Source organism: Lathyrus oleraceus, chromosome 1 (assembly GCF_024323335.1).
Source record: "Lathyrus oleraceus cultivar Zhongwan6 chromosome 1, CAAS_Psat_ZW6_1.0, whole genome shotgun sequence".
NCBI lineage: Eukaryota > Viridiplantae > Streptophyta > Magnoliopsida > Fabales > Fabaceae > Lathyrus > Lathyrus oleraceus.
Genome location: NC_066579.1, coordinates 46,666,558 through 46,687,584, shown reverse-complemented (window position 1 = coordinate 46,687,584; position 21,027 = coordinate 46,666,558). Strand labels below are relative to the sequence as shown.

At 35.1% G+C, this 21,027-nt stretch overlaps 1 non-coding gene and 1 pseudogene across 1 annotated transcript; one reads left to right on the top strand and one right to left on the bottom strand.

Annotated features, from left to right (window-relative positions):
* The first annotated feature begins 16,742 nt into the window (after positions 1–16,742).
* Positions 16,743–18,201, top strand: LOC127098692 (ATP synthase subunit alpha, chloroplastic-like; annotated as a pseudogene).
* Positions 18,202–18,410: 209 nt separating this feature from the next.
* Positions 18,411–18,482, bottom strand: TRNAR-UCU (transfer RNA arginine (anticodon UCU)). Its single transcript has one exon. It is a non-coding gene; the product is annotated as a tRNA-Arg (tRNA).
* Positions 18,483–21,027: the final 2,545 nt, after the last annotated feature.

Sequence of the window (21,027 nt, the reverse complement as noted above, 5' to 3'; positions counted from 1 at the left end):
AAGCTCAGAAGAACTCATCCTGATATGGCAGTGAAGATCAAAGAAGAAGTTCAGAAGCAAATTGATGTGGGGTTTCTGGTGACTTCTACATATCCTCAATGGGTGGCCAATATTGTGCCCGTGCCAAAGAAGGACAGAAAAGTCCGAATGTGTGTGGATTATAGAGACTTGAATAAAGCTAGTCCGAAAGATGATTTTCCTCTACCACATATTGATATGTTGGTAGATAATAAAGCTAAATTCAATGTCTTCTCATTCATGGACGGATTTTCCGGATATAATCAAATTAAAATGGCACTCGAGGATATGGAGAAGACAACATTCATCACACCTTGGGGAACATTCTGTTATCGAGTGATGCCCTTCGGTTTGAAGAACGCCAGAGCCACGTATCAACGAGCTAAGACTACCTTGTTTCATGATATGATGCACAAGGAGATCGAGGTGTATGTTGATGATATGATTGCAAAGTCAAGAACGGAAGTTGAACATGTTGAACACTTGTTAAAGCTTTTTCAGCGTTTGAGGAAGTATAAGCTTCGTCTGAATCCTAAGAAGTGTACATTTGGAGTCCGTTCCGGTAAGTTATTGGGCTTTATTGTCAGTGAAAGAGGTATTGAAGTTGATCCTGCCAAGGTCAAAGCAATACAAGAGATGCCTGCGCCCAAAACTGAGAAGCAAGTCCGAGGTTTTCTTGGCCGCTTGAATTATATCTCCAGATTTATATCTCACATGACCGAAACATGTGCGCCAATATTCAAGCTCCTCCAGAAAGATCAACGTCATGATTGGACCGAGGATTGCCAGGAGGCCTTTGACAGTATTAAAGAGTATCTGTCTGAGCCTCCGATTCTGTTTCTGCCTGTGGAAGGGAGACCTTTGATTATGTATCTGACAGTTATTGAAGACTCAATGGGTTGTGTCCTTGGTCAACAGGACGAATCAGGGAAGAAAGAATACGCTATATACTACTTGAGTAAGAAGTTCACCGATTGTGAGTCTTGATACTCAATGCTTGAGAAAACATGTTCTGCTTTGGCTTGGGCTTCTAAACGTTTATGCGGATAAGATTCATATTCCCCCGACACTTCTGAATGTGATTTCATCACCATGGCCTTTCTCTATGTGGGGAATTGACATGATTGGCATGATAGAGCCGAAAGCATCCAACGGTCACAGATTTATTCTCGTAGCTATTGATTACTTCACCAAGTGGGTTGAAGCAACATCGTATGCTAATGTGACCAGGCAGGTGGTTGTTAAGTTTATCAAGAGTTAACTCATATGCCTTTATGGTGTGCCAGCCAAGATCATTACTGATAATGGATCTAACTTGGACAACAAGATGATGAAAGAGCTTTGTAGCGAGTTCAAGATTGCACATCATAATTCTTCTCCTTATAGACCCAAGATGAATAGGGTTGTTGAAGCTGCTAACAAGAATATCAAGAAGATCATCCAGAAGATGGTTGTTACGTAAAAAGATTGGCATGAGATGCTGCCATTTGCTTTGTATAGATATCGTACATCTGTCTGAGCTTCAACAGTGGCAACCCCTTTCTCTCTTGTTTACAGCATGGAGGATGTGCTCCCAGTAGAGGTGGAGATCCCATCTATGGGAGTCTTGATGGAAGCCAAGTTGACTGAGGCTGAATGGGTTCAGAGTCGTTATGACCAGTTGAACTTAATTGAAGAGAAGAGATTGACTGCCATGTGTCATGGTCAGTTATATCAGCAAAGGATGAAGAAAGCCTTTGATAAGAAGGTCAAGCCTCGTGTGTTTCGAGAAGGTGACCTTGTGCTCAAGAAAGTCTTGTCTTTCGCGCCCGATTCCAGGAGCAAGTGGACTCCAAACTATGAAGGTTGATATGTTGTCAAGAGAGCCTTTTCAGGCGATGCTTTGATACTTACAACTATGGATGGGGGGGGATTTCACTCGTTCTGTGAATTCAGATGCAGTAAAGAAATACTTCACCTAAAATAAAAATAGAATAGCTCGCTAAGTTGAAAACTCGAAAGGGCGGCTTAGGCAAAAATGAGCGTCTCGGTGGATTAAAAACCCGAAAGGGCGATCCAGGTAAAAGTAGGAGACATAAAAAATGAATACATATACCCCGCTAGATTAAGTACCCCACCTTGGGGAAATCTAGGAAAAAATTAGGGATTTGACAAGTAACTGCATCCTGACAAGTCTTTGTTCCTCCAGCTATCATCTGTCAAAGAATTTCGCTCAGTCATCGTCAACTGAAGCTTCAAATATAATGGATTCAGAGTTGGTGGAGAAATGGTAATTATGTTCAATATAGCCCTTTTCCAATATATATCACCAATTTCAAATTTGTAAAGATCCATGGAGTCTTGCCATTTGCAGACTACCATTCCATCAAATAAATTTTAGCCTTTATCCAATTCTTTACACTCTTATATCCAACAAATATTTTGCATGCTTTAATTGATAAATATCATTGTTTTAAATAAATATTTTTTTTTATAAAAAATCGTTTTTAAAAAAATTTAACATTCACAATAACAGAAAGGATGATTGGGACATCTTCGATGCTCTCCCAAGGATAGTATGATCTCCAAAAGGGTAAGACATTTGTTCATATTCCTAGCATACTTGTATCCTCTTCATTATCTTTTAGGTTGTCTCCTTCGCGAGTGCAGAGAAGGTTATGCATCACCAAGTTCCCTAAAGAGTCTGCAACTTTGGTCCCATTTTGTTCTGAGCAGTAGATCTCTAACATCCCACCAAATCCCCAGAGAATCTGGAGTTTGGTCTCAGTTTTCTAGCTCCCCGGTGCGGCTGGATCTTGCATTTGTGTTATCAATTATATGGTTGTCATCCCTTGTGTGGATTGACCTAAAATCCCTTATAAGTTGATAATTTGACATGCTATTTTTTCGAGGAAGTTGGTATTCCCTCATTCGGATTGGAATTCTCCTGCAGAGTGAGCAGGAAATCGCCAGCATGAGTGGAGTTCTCAACAATTTGGTTTGCAACTTATCCCCCATGGACTCGCCTACATTAATCTTCAGCAGGATTGGCCTTGTTCATCCTGAGCAGGGTTGATCCCATTTAACTCCTCAGTACGGTCGTCAGCAGTGTTTCCCCAGTGGAATTGTCTGATCAGAACCTGTTTGTTGATTCCTCTTGAGCAGGGTGGAAGATGAAAGTGTGTATTTTCTATCCCCAACGGAGTGGTGTTTCTCTTCTCCTCGGCAAAGTTTGTTTCTCTAGCAGTACAAGGAAATTTTGTTGGTTTTTGAACTTTTGATTTGGTGGTTATTCCCCACAAGGTTTCATTTCTTCCCCTGATAATTTCCCCAATAGAGTTATTTCTACAACGGATCTTATCTGTAGCTTAGCTTCCCCAGCCAAGACTTTTCATGATTATAGTTTGGCGTTGGAAATTCTGAGGAAGATGTGTTGATTTCCTTCCCTCAGCGCAGTTACTGTTTCTTCTTCTCTGTGGCAGGGATTTTTCCTTCCGTGAATAGAAGAGAATATTATTGGATGCGCTTTTGTTTGGTGGTTGTTCCCCACAGAATTATACATCACTTCCTGATGAAGATCCCAAGTAGATTTATTCTCTGACTGATCTTATCCTTATCTCTGCACACTGTTGGAAGATCCCCAACTTTAGTGATTGTGATCCCTTGCTTGTTCCCAATAGCATTCTCTTGTTCCCGATGATCTTCTGCTTGTTCCCCTGGCAGTAGTCTTGTTCCCCTGCAGAGATTGGTGTTTCCTGGTATCTGTTGCCACCCCGTCAGATTGGGAGTTTCCCTAGTGGGTATGGCTTTCTCTTTTGAGATGTTGTACCGGCTATTTGTCCATTGATTCTTGGACCTGGTTGTGTTAGATATGTCTGTTTGTCAGCATCAATCATACATAAACCACGCATATACATGCATAATTTTAACATTCAGATATTCATGTTGCATTCTTTGCCATATATCTTTATTTGTTGTCTCCTGCTATTTGGTGATATATTTCCCCAAGTAGATGTTGGTGTTTGATCTCTCCATATAGAGTCAACAAGGCAGAAAGTGTCTACCCTTTCTTCCATATTCCCCACTGAGTTATGTCCTCATGGATGATTATTATTTTTGTTTCCTCCCAAAACATGTACTGGGATGGAATTACTCCATAGAGTTATATCCTCATTGGGTAGAGTCTTTTTCATTGTGTCTCTCTACTTCGATCCTAGATTGACTACTCTTGTTATCTCCATTTGCGCTTCCCCGTAGTCTAGATGAATGATTACCCAGTAACCAGTAATCATCCATCTTTTCCCCGGCAGAGTCTGTGGCCTTCTACCCGGTAACTGGTAGTTGTAAGTCTTATTTATGTGGTTTTCTACCCTCATACTAGTAGTTGTAAACCCCATTTTGTCCCCTTGCAGAGTTAACCCTTGATTTTTCTCATCCTAACCGATGATGGTTACTCTTCTGTGGTTTTCTACCCAGTAACTGGTAGATGTAATCCCCTCTTCATGGGTTATCATTATCCAACATTCGGTATTGATATTCCTTCATCCTTTTGAGTATATCTCCTAGTAACCGGTGATATATCTCTTGGATAATTGCTCTGATAAAGCAATTTATCCCCGGAGAGCCATCTTTCATTTACCTTTGTTTGGTAATGGTTATCCCCCCCCCCCCCCCCCCCCCCCCCCCGATTGGTCATCATTTTATACCCAGTATTCGGTATCCCCGTGTCCTTTCTTTTCTGTTGATTTATCCTTTATTAACCCAGTAATCGGTTGTGGATAATCTTCCATGCGAGTATGTTATCTATGTTCTGACGGTAATAGATAGTATACCTCATGTGGTCTTCGGTCGAAGTCTTTTTCTTCCCCAGTCGAGTTAGATTCGTATTTCCTTATGGAATCGAATGCCCATCCTGTAATCGAGTTTGCTTTTTCAGCCCTCCTTTCGGATGATGAGTGTCTTGGGAATATTCCCCAATTCACGCTTGGTTGGTCACCTATTATATGCCCAGTAACCGGTATCCCTAGTGTTCCTTCCCTTCTGCTCCCTATTATGACTTTGGTCCCCCGTGGAGTCAAATTTTCCTGAGTTGAAATATACCTTTTTAGGTCTTCCTCAGATGTTTCAGATGATTGATATCTCTCACCCTTATACCGGTCTTAGATATTCATTCTCCCTGAGCATGTTGTCCTCTTACCCTTATACTAGTGTTTTGATCACATGTTTCTTTGAGCTTATTACCCAGTAACCGGTAATACCTCATTTTGTTGTTCCCTCGGCTGAGTCCTCTTTGGACATTCTCCATTGGAGTCCTTTAGCGGATTTTCCCAGCCTGAGTCCGGATTTTTATCTGAAGTATCCTTTGTGGATAGTTTTGCTGTATTGGCGTATTCCCCAATACACTCATCTTTGCGTCACCTCGAGTCTTTCCATTCATTTATTTTCATGGAATCCCTCCCGTGTCTCTCAGCAAGTGTTAAGTCGTGACCTGCTCACGCATTTATCCCCTTTTATTCCCCATAAGAGTCCCCAAAATCTTTATCCCATTTACGAGTGTATTACTCATATGGATTTTCAGTTTCTCCTGATTCCTTTTCCTTTGTGGACATATATCTCCACAGAGTATTACCTTTTGCATACATACATTTGCATCATGAGGTCTCTTAGGGACCAAAATTCGTCACTTTGTTATTAATTAAGCTCATTCTACCTCGTCGAGACGAAGATTTTGACCTTCATATCTCCGGCTAGAATGAACTTAAATAGGGGCATTTGTAAGACCCTAATTTTGACCCTAAGATCCCTCATGGCATCATAACATTGCATTTGCATCTTGCCTCAAGGATCATAGCATCTTGGTTCCTTACCTTTGGGTGGGAACACTTGTGAGTTGGTTTGAGATCACCAAGCATGCTTGAATTGTATATTATTGCTTTTCTTACTTTGTTTACTAACCAAAAGCACAAAAATATGTCACTAACATCTTTTGTTTTGTAGTTTGAGCAATCATAAGATCCAAAGCTTCTAGATGGTACCTATGCTCAAATAATGGCCAAGAGAAGGTGAAAGCAAGCATGAAATTTGTTAACAAAGCTCTAATCCATCATATATTCCTCCCAAGTATCTCAATTTGTCAATTTGATCAAAGCAAACCAAAGGGCTTGAGGATTGCTTCCGAAGGAAACCCTAGTTCAACTGTGCATTGATTGTGCTTTGCTCATGAGGCAACCTTAACATATGATTAAATAAAATCAAGGGAAGTTCTTTCATTCATAATTTTATGCATATATGAGCCCATGTGAGTATCCTCAATCATTCATTCATCAAGATTTGAAGTTTGGACTTGAGAAGTTGATCAGTCAATTCATCTAACTATTTTGAAATCCACAGAGACCTAACTTTTGATGTGTTTATCAAATGAAGATTACCCCAAGAGAAAAAATGTTCTTAAGAACCATATAAACAACTTTCATGTTAATAAGAAATTTATTTGAAGCTTGTAAGGTCATCATCCATTTCAAAACATTATAGGTCATTTTGACTGAAACCCTAATTTTAGGTCAACTTCCCAAGGACATAACACATTCATTTTTTATGATTTTGAGGTGGGATCCAATGCATTGTAAATTTTAAGATTTCTACTTAATTTGTTATGTTGAACAATTTTTTGTAATCCTAAAATAAATACATGTGATCATGCAAAACATTATAGGTTACTTTGGGCCAAAGGCATTCAAATGTGAAAAAGTCCAACTTGAAGTGCCCATGACTTTCTCATAAAAAATCAAAATGATGGAAAATTGGATTCCAAATTGATTGCCTTGAAAATATCAACAAGTTGGATGTTGAAGGTTTTTTAATTTGAAGCTTATATCATTAAAACAGAAGGGCTTGAAGATGGCCCATTTTGGAAATTTTCACATGCACATGTTTTGCACCTTGAACTTTATGACGAATTTTCACTAATTTCCCAATTCCAAATGAAGTTTTGTTCAACATAACAATTGATCCTCATGTCAAGACCTTTCCAACCATTACCCACAAGGCCATGTTCTATTTTTGGAAGAGGCATTTTTGAAGAGGGGAAGATTTTTGTGCATTTATGGAAACCACTTGAAAACTGATTGCACACTCCAAATCAATTGCATTTGGACGTCCATTTCATCTTGTTATGATCTCAGCTTGCCAAACCAATCAGATTTTGGCCCTCCGTGTGCCAGTACAGGCCCGTGCATGGAGGCCCTTATCATTCATGCACACGAAAATTCACCTTGCTTGCCTTGCCATTTGCTATAAATAAGTGTGCTCAGCTCCACTATTATTCAACCTGAAGGCGCCTGTTATGCTGCAAAACTCATTAGAGGTAATTGAATAGTGTGCTTAATTTTGAAAATCCATTGATTTCAGGTTGAACACCATCATTTGCCACCTTTGATTTCTCTTCCCATGGAGATCTAGTGTGAAAACCAATGGTACAGGGGTGATGTACATCACCCCAGCTTTCCAATGATATATAGATCGATTCGTTTGGTTGAATTTGCCATGTCTGCAACTCTCATCGGCGCTGATGAGCTGGCCGGTGAAGACGGTGGTGTACACCCCCGTCTCTTTTCCAGATCAAACATGAGCCGTTGGATGCGTTTTCCAGTTTATATCATAGCCATCAGATCTCATGACTTTATTTAATGCTGGATGTTTCTCATTGACTTGGACTCATGGTGAGCGCGCGCCTGTGGACCATTAGATGTGCCGGGTCAATTAACGAGATCTCATCCAACGCACGTGGTTTTTTCCTAATTTCTGATTTAATCCATTTTATTTATTTTATTTCATTTTTATTTCAAAAAATCATAACTCTTTCATTTTAATTCCAAAAAATATGGGACCAATTGCATTATTTCCCTTTTAATTTCTAGTTTCTAAAAATGATTTTTAATATTTTTTATTTTTTTGTGAATTTTCTCTTTTCTGGTTATTTTTAATTCATTTTAAATAGTTTCCAATATTCAAAAAATGCAAAAATATTTTCTTAACCCCTTTGAATGATGATGGATCCATGAAAAATATTCTCATCAATTTATTAATTTATTTGAGATTTATTTTAGATTTTAGTTCAATTAGGTTATTTTTTATTCATTTTTAATTGATTAAAAATAGTTTCTGGTTTCTAAAAATGCTGAAATTTTTTGTCAAACTTTGTTTGACCTTGTTGAACTTAGGATGATCCATTTGGACTTTTCAAAGTTGATTTGAAATGGATTTGAAGTTTGACCTTTAATTGATTATTTTAATTCAAGTATTATTTTAATTTTGAAAAATACCAAAAATATTTTATTTGTTTCTTGACTTCTAAGTTTCATTTTGCTTCTGTTTACTATTGTTTGACCTTGATTCCATTTGTCTTTGGTCAATGCAATTTGCTTACTTCATTTGAATTCCATTAATGTACATTCTTATTCATCTTCTTCTTCATCTTTTTCTTTTTTATCAATGAGTTAAAGATTGGTGGTTAGCCTTGATGTATAGGAGGTTTAACCTTCCTTGATTCAAATCTAATTCATCTTGATCAAAGATCAAGTGAATGGCTTTGCATTAAGGATAGGTTGCTCCTTAATCAAAAAAAAAACCTAAATTAATACAAGATCATTCTCATTTTCTTTTGACATGGCAAGTTGTAGGAGCTTGGTTCACTAATCAAGGTCTCTAACTTGTCTTTGTTGCCTATATTTTTATTGACCTGCCTCAAATAGGTGTGACTACTACATTAGTCCACTTACGATTGCTTAACATAGGGCTAAATTGCCTTATGGCACACTAACACTAACTATTGACCCTTAACTTTTAATTCAAGTCATTTAATTCTTGCAATTTACTTTGTGTAATTTAATATCTTGTACATATTATTCATTTGCTTTTGCCCTTTGCTCACTTGAGCTCATGTTTATGTTAATGCAATTTGCCTTTTGCTCACTTGAGCACATAATTGTACATATACTATTGTGCTTGTGTTTTGTTTTGATTGTTGTGAACCAAATGCAAATGGACAAAAGGACTTAGACTTTAGGACATCCCCTATGCAAAATGGAGTCAAAGAGCAACTAGGCCTCATTGCTTTAGAGTGATATAAATGTCAAAGAGCAACTAGGCCTCGTGACTTTAGAATGCTTAATGTAGAAGATGAATTGAAAGGACCTAATCTCTAAAGTCACTCTGGTCCATTCTTTGTTTGCATTATAGAACTTTTTGATGTGTGTGTTTCTTGTGCTAGGGATTCCAACTTGAGCCTAATTGAAGAACCATTGTCATGAACATCTAAAGTGAGAGATACAAAAGCCATTGGAAGATTCCTAGAAGCTTGTTTGATTTTATGCTTGATTGCTTGAGTATTTGCTTGCTTATTCCAAAGGATAGAAGCTACTTGGATCATCACTATGATCTTAAGAAGGGAACTCCAATTTTGGTTTTATTTCTCTTCCTTCACCTCTTGTGTGTTTAGGACATAGCCATTCTTCTTCTTCCCTCCACTCTAACCCAAGCCAAAACTTTTGTGCAAACATTAACATTTGTTTTCAACATTAGAAACCTAAGAATTATGCTTTTGATTTTTTCTTTCAAACTTTCTTTTCATAACACTTATTTGGAATTGAATTATAAGTCAACTTTGACCTTACTTTGTAAATACTTTTCATTGGTAAATACAACTCACTCAAATGTTTTTTGTGGTTTCAATGGCCACCTCTTACCAAAGCTTTTCATAAACAATAGCTATTAGGTTTGAGTTATCCTTGAGGTTGATATAATACTCACATATATCCTTAGTGATGGACAATGAGTCTTCCATGCTTATTATAGGGTTAACCCCTCACTAGCATGTTGAAGATATCCTAACATGGTGGATTTGTGGTTTTAGGTTGAGTTTTCTCCCTTGCATAACAAAAGACCTTAAGGCTTTTGGACCAATCAATTCACCATTTTTTTTGAAATTAGAAAGTTGGTTGATGGTGGTTGGCCAGATGAATTCATCTGATCAAAACTGGGTCTCCCTAGACCCTATATCCTACAATTTTCACCATATGAAAATTATTCCAAGAGAAAACTTACTCTAAATGACATTCCAAACAACCTTCATGTTGAGACCTAGAGCTATTTTTTCTTGGAAAATCATTATCTATGTTGAAACATTATAGGTCATTTTGTCTAAACCCTAATTTGAAAGTCACCTTCCCAATGCCATAACTTGCTCAATTATTAAGAGATGAAATATTTACAGGTTTCAAAATCAAGTTAAATGTGTCTGCTTCAACTTTGATGTTTGGAGTGGGAGCTAATTCAACTTTTTTGAGCATGTGATATGAGGTTACATTATAGGTCACTTTTGACCTATACCATTGATCAAGTGATTTTTCCAAACTTCAAAAATGCATAACTCTATCATTTAAAATCCAAATGACATGAAATTGGTGACCATTTTTAAGGTCTTTGAGAGAGCTACAACTTTGATGAAGACACGTTTCTCATTTGAAGCTCCTACAAAAAGTTAAGCAAGGTAGAATATTGAGACATATGGCTTGACACTTAGAAAAATTTTGATATGTCAAATTTTTCCAAACTTCCACCTCAAATTTCTCCAAGTTCCAAGTTCCAAATGAAAAAGTGTTCAACATCAAGCTTGTTCCTCTTGATCTCACCTTTCCAAAGAGATCAAATTCATTCATTTTGGATGAGAAATGGATAGGCTACACATGGCTTAAATAGGCTGATATCATATGGCATGGATCAATCTTCAAACATCAATGTACATGTGCCTTGCAATCTAAGCTAACTTCAAACCATCTGATATGCAATTTTGGACTTTCAGCTATCATTTCATGGGCCTATGCATGCCCATGCACCATTGCATCATCATTTTCCAATTTTGGAAAGTGGAAGTGAGTGTGCAAATATCACTTGATTCATCTATAAATAGAGCTTCAATTGCTCAGAAATAACGACACCATTGCGCCAGCTTTGATTCCCCATTGAAAACCCTTCACTCTCATAGGATAAACCTGATAAATTCTTTTGAATTTGAGCTTGAATCACCACTGTTTTGGAATTCAATTATCCAGGAATCCATTGCTTCTAAACCTTTCCATTCTCTTCCTGCAAGCAAGTAAAGTGAGTCCAAGTGCAAGCAAGCTCAAGATCCATCAAGTTCAGACCTCCATTGAAGGTAATTTTTAGAAATTTTAAACTCTTTGATTCTCTCAAATTCTTGCTCAATTCCATTGATTCTTTTGTTGTCTAAAGTCCTACCAATGTAGGCAAGAAGATTGAGTTGCTTTGAGGTCAAATCGAAGCAACTCAATTCATGTACCTCAAATTTCAATTCCACATATCTCTTAATATATTTGGAATTGGAGTAATTGGAGGTCAAATTCGAGCTCAATGCCATTTTCTCTTTAAGATTATGTCCTTGTTTTTTTTTTGGTGATGGTTTATATTGACCAATCCGGTGAGGTTCACCGGAGAAGATTACCGGAGCTCTGGCTCCGGCGATGACTTGGCCAACCTCTGAACCATAGGATCCATGTCTCATGTTCTAATCTTGATCGCCCCTTGTGATGACCTCATTTTCCACGCGGTTGACTAGAGAACATGTGGAGCGCGCGTTTTGGATCATCAGATCTGCCACCTCAATTAATGAGGGAGATTTGATGGTCCACGTAATTTACATTTTATGATTTTTTATTTTAATTGCATTTTTTCAATAATTCATATTAAATTCAATATTGATCCAAAAAATATGGGACTTTCACCAAAAAATTTAAAATAATTTTCTTTTTAATATTCTGAATTAAAATTTTTTTTGGATCATTATTAATATTTTTCATGAATTAATTGATTTTTCATTTATTTTTAATTTTTTAAAAATATTTTTAAATGTCCTAAAATTATGAAATTTTTTCTCCAAGGTCCTTTGACCTTGTTTGACCTATGATAAATCTCATGGCCATTTCTTTGGTGTTTTGATGAGATTTTAGGAATTGGACAAAACATATTTGAATTAAATGCATTATTTTATTATTTTTAGTTGAATAAATGCCAATTTAATTTTGTTGACCATTTGTATTGACTTATTTGAGTTTGATTGGTTGTTGTTGGGTCTTGGTCAAGGTTGATTTGACTTTGTCAAGTTATTATCATTGGATTTAGGGAATTGATGGAATGTACATTCCATCTCCCAAAATGAATGAATGATATTAATTTAATAAAAGTCCTCCTTTGACCAATTTGTGATCTCATTTTTCCCCTTCCCTCTTCATCTAATTCCCTTTCTTCATTCATTCATTTCCTTTTGGCCTATGACATCTCAAAGTTCTAATGCTAGTTGATTGAAAAATTGACATGAGTATGGATGAGATTAGGTCACACGGTTTGCATATTTTTGTGTGTGTGGTATGTTTCATGAGCATAGTTCATAATACTATGTCTCCTACATGCATTAACTCCAAAACTCTTTTGCCCGGCTCCAAATAGCTGTGACTTCTATATAAGTCCAATTATGATTGTCTAACATAGCGCTAAATTTGTGACACAAAAGGCATAAGCATTCTAGTTAGTGAAATTGTATGTCTCCCCTCTTTCATGGTATTGTGTGGAAACTTGGCCTTCTTTCCTTCCTTTGGAAGATGTTTTGGTTCAAGGATCCATGCTTGTGATAAGTGGGTTGAGTGTTCTCCAAAGAATGTCTTAAAATGAAAAGCAAAACAAAACTAACTTCTAACTTACTAACCATTAACTTTTAATTTCAAACTTTTACTTTAAGCAATTTACCTTTAGATCTTTATTTCATTTGCCATTGTGCATATCATTCTAATTGTTTATGTTAATGTAATTTTCACATTGTCCATTTGGACCATATTGTGTGAGATGCTTTGTTTGTGTTACTTTGTTTGTTTGTGTGGTCTTTGAACATTAATGTACAAAATAACAACAAAAACCCTAAAAAACCTTTGAGTGGGCTATTGGTTTGATCTTGAGCAAAGGACTTAAATTTTAGGCAACTTCCCTAAGCTAAAGGACTTGGCCAGTGCCAACTTGTTGAAGAACCAAGTGCTTGCAATTTGAACTTCATCTGATACATCTTTGAAGATCTCTCTAAGATTCATCTGCAACATGATCATTGTGAAGCTGTTATTTTGAACCCGTGACTTATGGAATTCATCTGTTACATGGGCTATTTTTGAAGAAGATCATGGAATGAATAAGCTTGGATGAGACCATCTTTAATTGATGCCTTGCTCTTCAAGATAATATAATTCTGCATTTGTGTGTTACTCAATTCTAAGAGTCCAAGGGAATTCTGGGTTTCTATTGACATATTTGTCTATTGGTTTGCTACCCATTTGGTCAAATCTTTTCAACGCTAAACTTTTAAATTTTGTGCATAGGGTAGTCTCTTCATCTTCTCCCCATTTCTTTAATTTTAAAATCTCTCCCTCCATTTTCAAAATCTTCTTTGTGTGAACTATTTTTGTTCTAAACTTTGACCATTTTTACAAAAAGATAAAAACTTTGGCCTTACGCCATTGCATTTTCAAACCCATTTTCTTAAATCAAGCATGTAAATGAACTTAACAATACTTGACTTAAACTTCCAAAAAGCCAAAAAGAACTAACTCATTCAAACCATTTTAGGCCTTTGTGCCTTTCAAATTTAAATTTTGTAAAAATCAATGCACCCATTTTGAAATTTGTAGCACGACTGTAGCAGGGTTTTCGTTACCTTTATGTTTATTGACTAAACCAAAAGTCAACATACAATTCGAGTCACCACCGCTCTTTTATTTGTCCAAAGGAAAGGCTAAAAAGAGAACAAAAGCCAAGGTAAGAAGTTTTTAAAATCAAAAACTAATAAAAATGTCAGAGATCTAGATAAGGGGGTTGGTTATGAAATGGGAAGGTTTTACGCACCCAAAACATCCTTAGTACTCTAAGGGAACACATTTTGCAGATATGTGTTATAGGTTGGTATTTGTGAAATGATTTGTACAAAAGATTGGAGGGATGATAAGAGAATAGATTATATTTACAAATTTTTTTATTTGAATGGGTGAACCCATTTCCTACGTACCATCACAAAGGTAGGATCAAAACCTCGTAGTTCGGGGTAAATATCTCAAAAGATTGGTGGATTGATTTGATCAAAAGCCTTAAGGTCTTTTGTTATCAAAGGGAGAAAACTCAAACTAAACCAACAATCCACCATGTGAGGAAGGCTTCAACATGCTAGTGATGGGTTAACCCTATAATAAGCATGGAAGACTTATAATCCAACCACTAAGGATGAGGTGAGGTTTACATCAACCACCATGATAACTCAAACCTATGACTAATGTTTTTGAAAAGGTTTTAATAAGATGGCCATTGTAACCACACAAACAACTTGATGTGAGTTATATTTACAAGTTATATTTATTTGTAAAATGAAGTCAAAGTTAGATTAAGATTTATTCACAATGAGTATTAATGAAAATAGTTTTGAAAAGTCAAAGGCATAAGGCCTAGGTTTCTAATTTTTGAAATAAAATCAAAGTTTGAAGAAAAGATTTTGGCTTGGTTAGAGTGGGAAGAAGAAGAGAAGGGCTAGCCCTAAAGCATACAAAGATAAGAGAGAAAAGATAAACCCTTGGAGTTCCTATTCTTGAAGTCATAGAGATGACTCAAGATGCTCCTTTCCTTTGGACTTAGCACACAAGCAAGCAATCAAACAAATTGAACTCAAGCTCCTAGGATCTCCATTTGGCTTGTCTCTTAACTTGGCTACTCATGACAATGGTTCTCTTTTCACAATCTCAAGATAGGATCCCTATCACACAAGAGAAAACATCAAAAATTTCATAACACAATAAGGGGAATGGACAAAGAATAAGTTTGGATGAGAAGTCCTTTAAAGCCAACTTTGGATTTTAGAATTCTAAAGGCATGAGACCTAGTTGCTCTTCAACCAATTTATCATTCTAAAGGCATGAGGCCTAGTTGCTCTTGAACTCCTTTAAGCATAGGTAAGTCCTAATTCTAAGTCCTTTCTCCATTTGCATTTGGTTCTCACAAAACAAACACAAGATATCAACATATTTATATACAATAATGAGCACAAATGAGCAAAAGAAAAATGACACAAATGAGTGAGAAATAAATGACATTAAAAGTAAAGGGCAAGAAATTAAATGCTCAAATTAAAGTAAGTAATTAGTGGAGGTTTTGTTAGCTTGTCATAAGACAATGTAGCACTATGTTAAGCAATCGTAAATGGACTAATGTAGTAGTCTCACCTATCTGAGGCTGGCCCATAAAAATATAGGCAAATAACACAAGTTAGAGATCATGATTATTAAGCCAAGCCCCCTAAACTTGCCATGCCAAAACAAAAGGGGAAGGGCCTTGTATTGTATCAAAGAAGGTTAAACCTCTCATTTGTCAAGATCAACCATAAGAACTTAACTCATTTGCCATTGATTGAAAGAAAGGGATGAAGATGAAAGGGAGGGTAAGGTTAAACTTCTCATTTGTCAAGATCAACCATAATAACTTAACTCATTGGCCATTGATGGAAAGAAAGGGATGAAGATGAAAGGGAGGGGAAAAGAATACATCAATCAAAACCAAATGATCAAATGTGGATCAAACCAACATCAATCAACACCAAACAGAAAAAAAATTGAAGATTACAAGTCAACAAGTCAACAATAATTTTTTTGGTATTTTTTTGAATTAAAATAAAATGCAAATAAAATAAACAAATAAAGTCAAACCTCAAATTCAATTCAAATCAACTTCAACAAGTCCAATTAAATTCTCATAGGTCTAACATGGTCAAACAAGCTTTGAATAATTTTCTCAACAATTTTTGAAATCAGAAAGCAATTAAAAACAATTAAAAACAATTAAAAAATAGCACAAAATGGATTAAAATCTCAAATAAATCTCAAATCAAATAAGAAATTGATGAGACTATTTTTCATTGACTTATCATGATCCATAAATGCTAGGAAAGTATTTTTGATTTTTTCAAATATCAGAAAGTATTTTAGAATGAATTAAAACTTTTAAAAACTAAATTATTTACAAAAAATATTAAATGAAGTCAAAAAAATATTTAAAAATCAAAATATGAAACTAGATTTTTCAAGAAAATTTTTGGAATTGGTCTCATATTTTTCTGACTTCAAATAATTTTTTTATGAATTTTGAAAATAAAAGGAGTTAACTAAAATTAAAAGAAAATAGAAATAATGGAAAAAACCACAGTCGCGTGATACAATTCATTAAATGACATCTCATGGATAGATGGCTCAGATGGAAACCACCGTCTTCTCCGGCGAACCAGCGGAATCTGGCCACCAGTTTGCAGAGAAAAAAAGTTTAACAAAAATGAAAAGTAAGGACATGGAAATGAAGCTTGTGTGAGGGAGATCACCACTGTATCCATGGATCTTCCTCACTCTTCCTATATTGAGAGAAATGTGAAGTGGAAGATCATGGTGTTCAAAATGAAAGTGCACGAAATGGAAAATTGAAACCACCATTGGCTCTCCTCAAGTGTGAAGACTTCAGAAAACCATACAAACACAAGGATATCACATTGAATTGCAAGTTCTAGATCCAAAAAGTTTGAAGGTATACCTCTTAATTGAAGCTCTTTAATCCACGAAACCTTCAAGGTGTTGACTCCTCTTTACTCGAAAAAGAATGAAATTTAGAAATATTCATGGTAACCAGTCGTGCAGATGAAATTAGTCAAATTATCCGTAAACGTATTGAGCAATATAATACCGAAGTAAAAATTGTAAATACAGGTACCGTACTTCAAGTAGGAGATGCCATTGCTCGTATTTATGGTCTTGATGACATAATGGCAGGTGAATTAGTAGAATTTAAAGACGGTACCGTAGGCATTGCTTTGAATTTGGAATCAAAAAATGTTGGTGTTGTATTAATGGGTGATGGTTTGATGATACAAGAGGGAAGTTCCGTAAAAGCAACAGGAAGAATTGCTCAGTCACCAGTAAGTGAGGGTTATTTGGGTCGTGTTGTAAATGCCCTAGCTAAACCTATTGACGGTCAAGGAGAAATTTCAACTTCGGAATATCGGTTAATTGAATCTCCCACTCCCGGTATTATTTTCAGACGTTTCGTGTATGAGCCTCTTCAAACAGGACTTATTGTTATTGATTTTATGATCCCTATAGAGCGTGGCCAGCGAGAATTGATTATTGGGGACAAACAAACAGGTAAAACAGAAGTAGCTACAGATACGATTCTAAATCAATAGGGACAAAATGTAGTATGTGTTTATGTAGCTATTGGTCAAAAAGCATCTTCTGTGGCTCAAGTAGTAACTACTTTACAAGAAAGAGGAGAAATGGAATACACTATTATAGTGGTTGAAACAGCAAATTCCCCAGCTACATTACAATACCTCGCGCCTTATACAGGAGCAGCTCTGGCTGGATATTTTATGTACCGTGAACGTCACACTTTAATTATTTATGATGATCCCTCCAAACAAACACAGGCTTATCGCCAAATGTCTCTTCTATTACAAAGACCACCAGGCCGCGAAGCTTATCCTGGAGATGTTTTTTATTTACATTCGTGTCTTTTGGAAAGAGCCGCTAAATTAAGTTCTCAGTTAGGTGAAGGAAGTATGACTGCTTTACCAATAATTGAGACCCAATCCGGAGATGTTTCAGCTTATATTCCTACTAATGTCATTTCCATTACAGATGGTCAAATATTCTTATCTGTCGATTTATTCAATGCTGGGATCAGACCCGCAATTAATGTGGGTATTTCCGTTTCCAGAGTTGGATCGGCGGCTCAAATAAAAGCCATGAAACAAGTAGCTGGTAAATTAAAATTGGAATTAGCACAATTCGCAGAATTAGAAGCTTTTGCACAATTCTCTTCCGATCTCGATAAAGCTACGCAAAATCAATTGGCAAGAGGTCAACGATTGCGCGAGTTGCTTAAACAATCCCAATCAGCTCCTCTTACTGTGGAAGAACAGATAATAACTATTTAAACTGGAACGAATAGTTATCTTGATTCAGTAGAAATTGCACAGGTAAGGAAATTAATCGTTGAGTCACGGGCTTATTTAAAAACGAAGAAACCTAAATTCAACGAAATCATATCTTCTACCAAGACATTCACTGGGGAAGCAAAAGCCATTTTGAAGGAACCTATTCAGGAACAAGTAGAAAAAAATTGATCCCAAATTTCATACCTTTATAATTTAGATAATTAGTTTGTTTCAATATTTAAAATTTAAAAAAGAATAATCAAGATAAGAAATTTACAATATAGTTTTAGAAATATACGAGTTCAAGTAATATATATGCAATAAATTCAATATGTAATAAATTTGCATCCAATAGGATTTGAACCTATACCAAAGGTTTAGAAGACCTCTGTCCTATCCATTAGACAATGGACGCTTTTCTTTTTTTCTTTCCCTTTTCACGAAAATTTCAAGGGAAAGAAAAATAAGAATTCTATAAAATACTTTATCTATCCGAATATCGAAATAATAATTATTCTAAATAAAATAAGACTAAATAATTCAAATTGAATATTCATAACTAAATAAAGAAATTTACTAAAAAAATAGAATATACATAGAGAAATCGAATATAAGCGGGTAGCGGGAATCGAACCCGCATCATTAGCTTGGAAGGCTAAGGGTTATAGTCGACGTTTATGAATGAACGTCTCTAATTCAAAACCGAACGTGAAACTTTTGTTCCATTCAGCTCCTTTACAGAATAATTTAAGAGATAGATGGAATACATTAAAAAAAATCACCCATAACATTTATGTCAACCTTTCGGTATGAATACAATTAATGTTGCTTTTTAGATGATCCCTATAGAAAACGAGGATTTGAACAATCTCTTTTTTTTTCTAGTTACTTCGTTCTCTATTTCTATTTGATAGAATCTTTAGGAAAAGAATAAAATTTCCGTCGAGCTAAAAAAATATGTTGATGTTTCTAGTAAACTAAAAAAATAGTTTAATAGCTATTTTGCTTCACTCTCTCCTATACAAAACAAATAAAAAAATGGGAAGATTTAGTTACGATTGGAAAAAAAAATTAGATATCTTTCTCCCTGGATCCTTTACTTATATTCAAAAATAGGGATTCTTGATCCAATTGCAAAGACTTATGTTTCATAATTTTAGAATCAATTCTAAATTGTATACAAATTACAATAATGTATATTATTCCTCGAATTGCTCGTTGAGAGGTATAAAGGATTAAATCCCTTTAAGTAAGAAATACAGTTTTTGATCGTGATATGAATCACGCAAGGGACCCCTTAACTATTCAGGATCAATAGAACGAATCGCACTTTTACCACTAAACTATACCCGCTACAATACCATTATTGTATATAAAAGGATCTTTTGTCCAACAAGGGAATCAGTCATAATTATGAAATAGGTGCATAATTTTATGAGAAATAGAGTTTTTCCATGTTTCGTAAAGGGCCCCCTAATGAAATTTAGAAAAGGGGGCAAATCTCATTTTTTGATTTCGTTGAAGGTATTTTGACAGATAGATCTCGACAAAATTACTAAACTAAATTCATAACACAAAAATACATTATGCAAGCAAGAATCCATAGTTCTATTTCTTTTTTTAGATACGTTACCTGATTCATTCGTGGGATATACGATCACAAAGTGATTTTTATTTTTGTTTGATCATATTTAAATTTTTGAATTAATTACAAGTTTCAAATCTGATACAGAAAAATAAATCATTCTTATCCAGGATTCATGGGAAAAAAGAGTTGTGCCAGTACCTAGCTGGACTCTGGTTGGATAAAAAAACAAACTAAAAAAGAAAATAAAAAATTATAGATTTAGATTATCTATTTAGTATATATAGAATGAATATATATTTGAATCTATATTTATGAGTTAATATAGAATTATGAATAGTAATGAAATAAAATTATAATCAAATAGAAAAAAAAAGATAGATAAGATATATCAAATGAAGATCAATATCAAATAAGATATATAGAAGACTTTTTTCGAGCCCTACTTTTTGTTCTTTATGTTTATGCGAGGTATCATAAGCATAATCATTTCATTTTTTGAATTGGGGAGAGATGGCTGAATGGACTAAAGCGTTGGATTGCTAATCCGTTGTACGCATTTTTGTACCGAGGGTTCGAATCCCTCTCTTTCCGTTTATTGATGATTTGGCATTTTTTTCTTTTGAACTTATGGAATTTTTTTTTTATTATTCCCTGTTTCTTTCATTTTTAACTAGTTCTTTTTGAAAAATAGATAGAAAAACGAAAAATATTTCAAAATCCAGGACAAGTAAGAAAAAAGATTTTCTTATTCTTCACGTCCAGGATTACGTCCCAGATCATTAGATAGGAATCCGAAGATGAAAAGAGAAACAAAGAATATCACTATCGTGTAAACAAATAGTTTTAGAGTAAGCATTATAAAATCTCCAAGATAATTAAAAAAAACGACAGAGAAAGAGAATAGATTCTCTTATATTTCTTATTATGTTTCCTTTGAGACTCAGTTTATAAGAAATGAAGTTACTTCAAAAAAACTTAAGAAATTGGTTTGTAGTAAGAGTTGAGCCTTTTTTACCATTACCAAAAATTGTATTTCATATCTACAATCAAGATCCACGTATTGTTGGTAGACTCAAATCGAATAATAGAATTTTTATTTTTTAATGGAAAAAAAGGAAATGATGAGATGATCCATATTTTTATTGTCTATCCAAAAATTGCAAGATTTGTAATCACGGATTCACACTGTAAGACTTATCTGATCTTTAAAAATCTTCAAATTTGAGTTTTCTAATAAATTTTGACTTTTTTTAGGACATTATTCAAATTAAATATCTTATCGAAAACTTACAGCAACTTGCCAAACAAAAGCTAAGAGAAAAAAGAGTAAGGGTATTACTGGCATAAAATCTACAATTCGATTCAAAAAAGC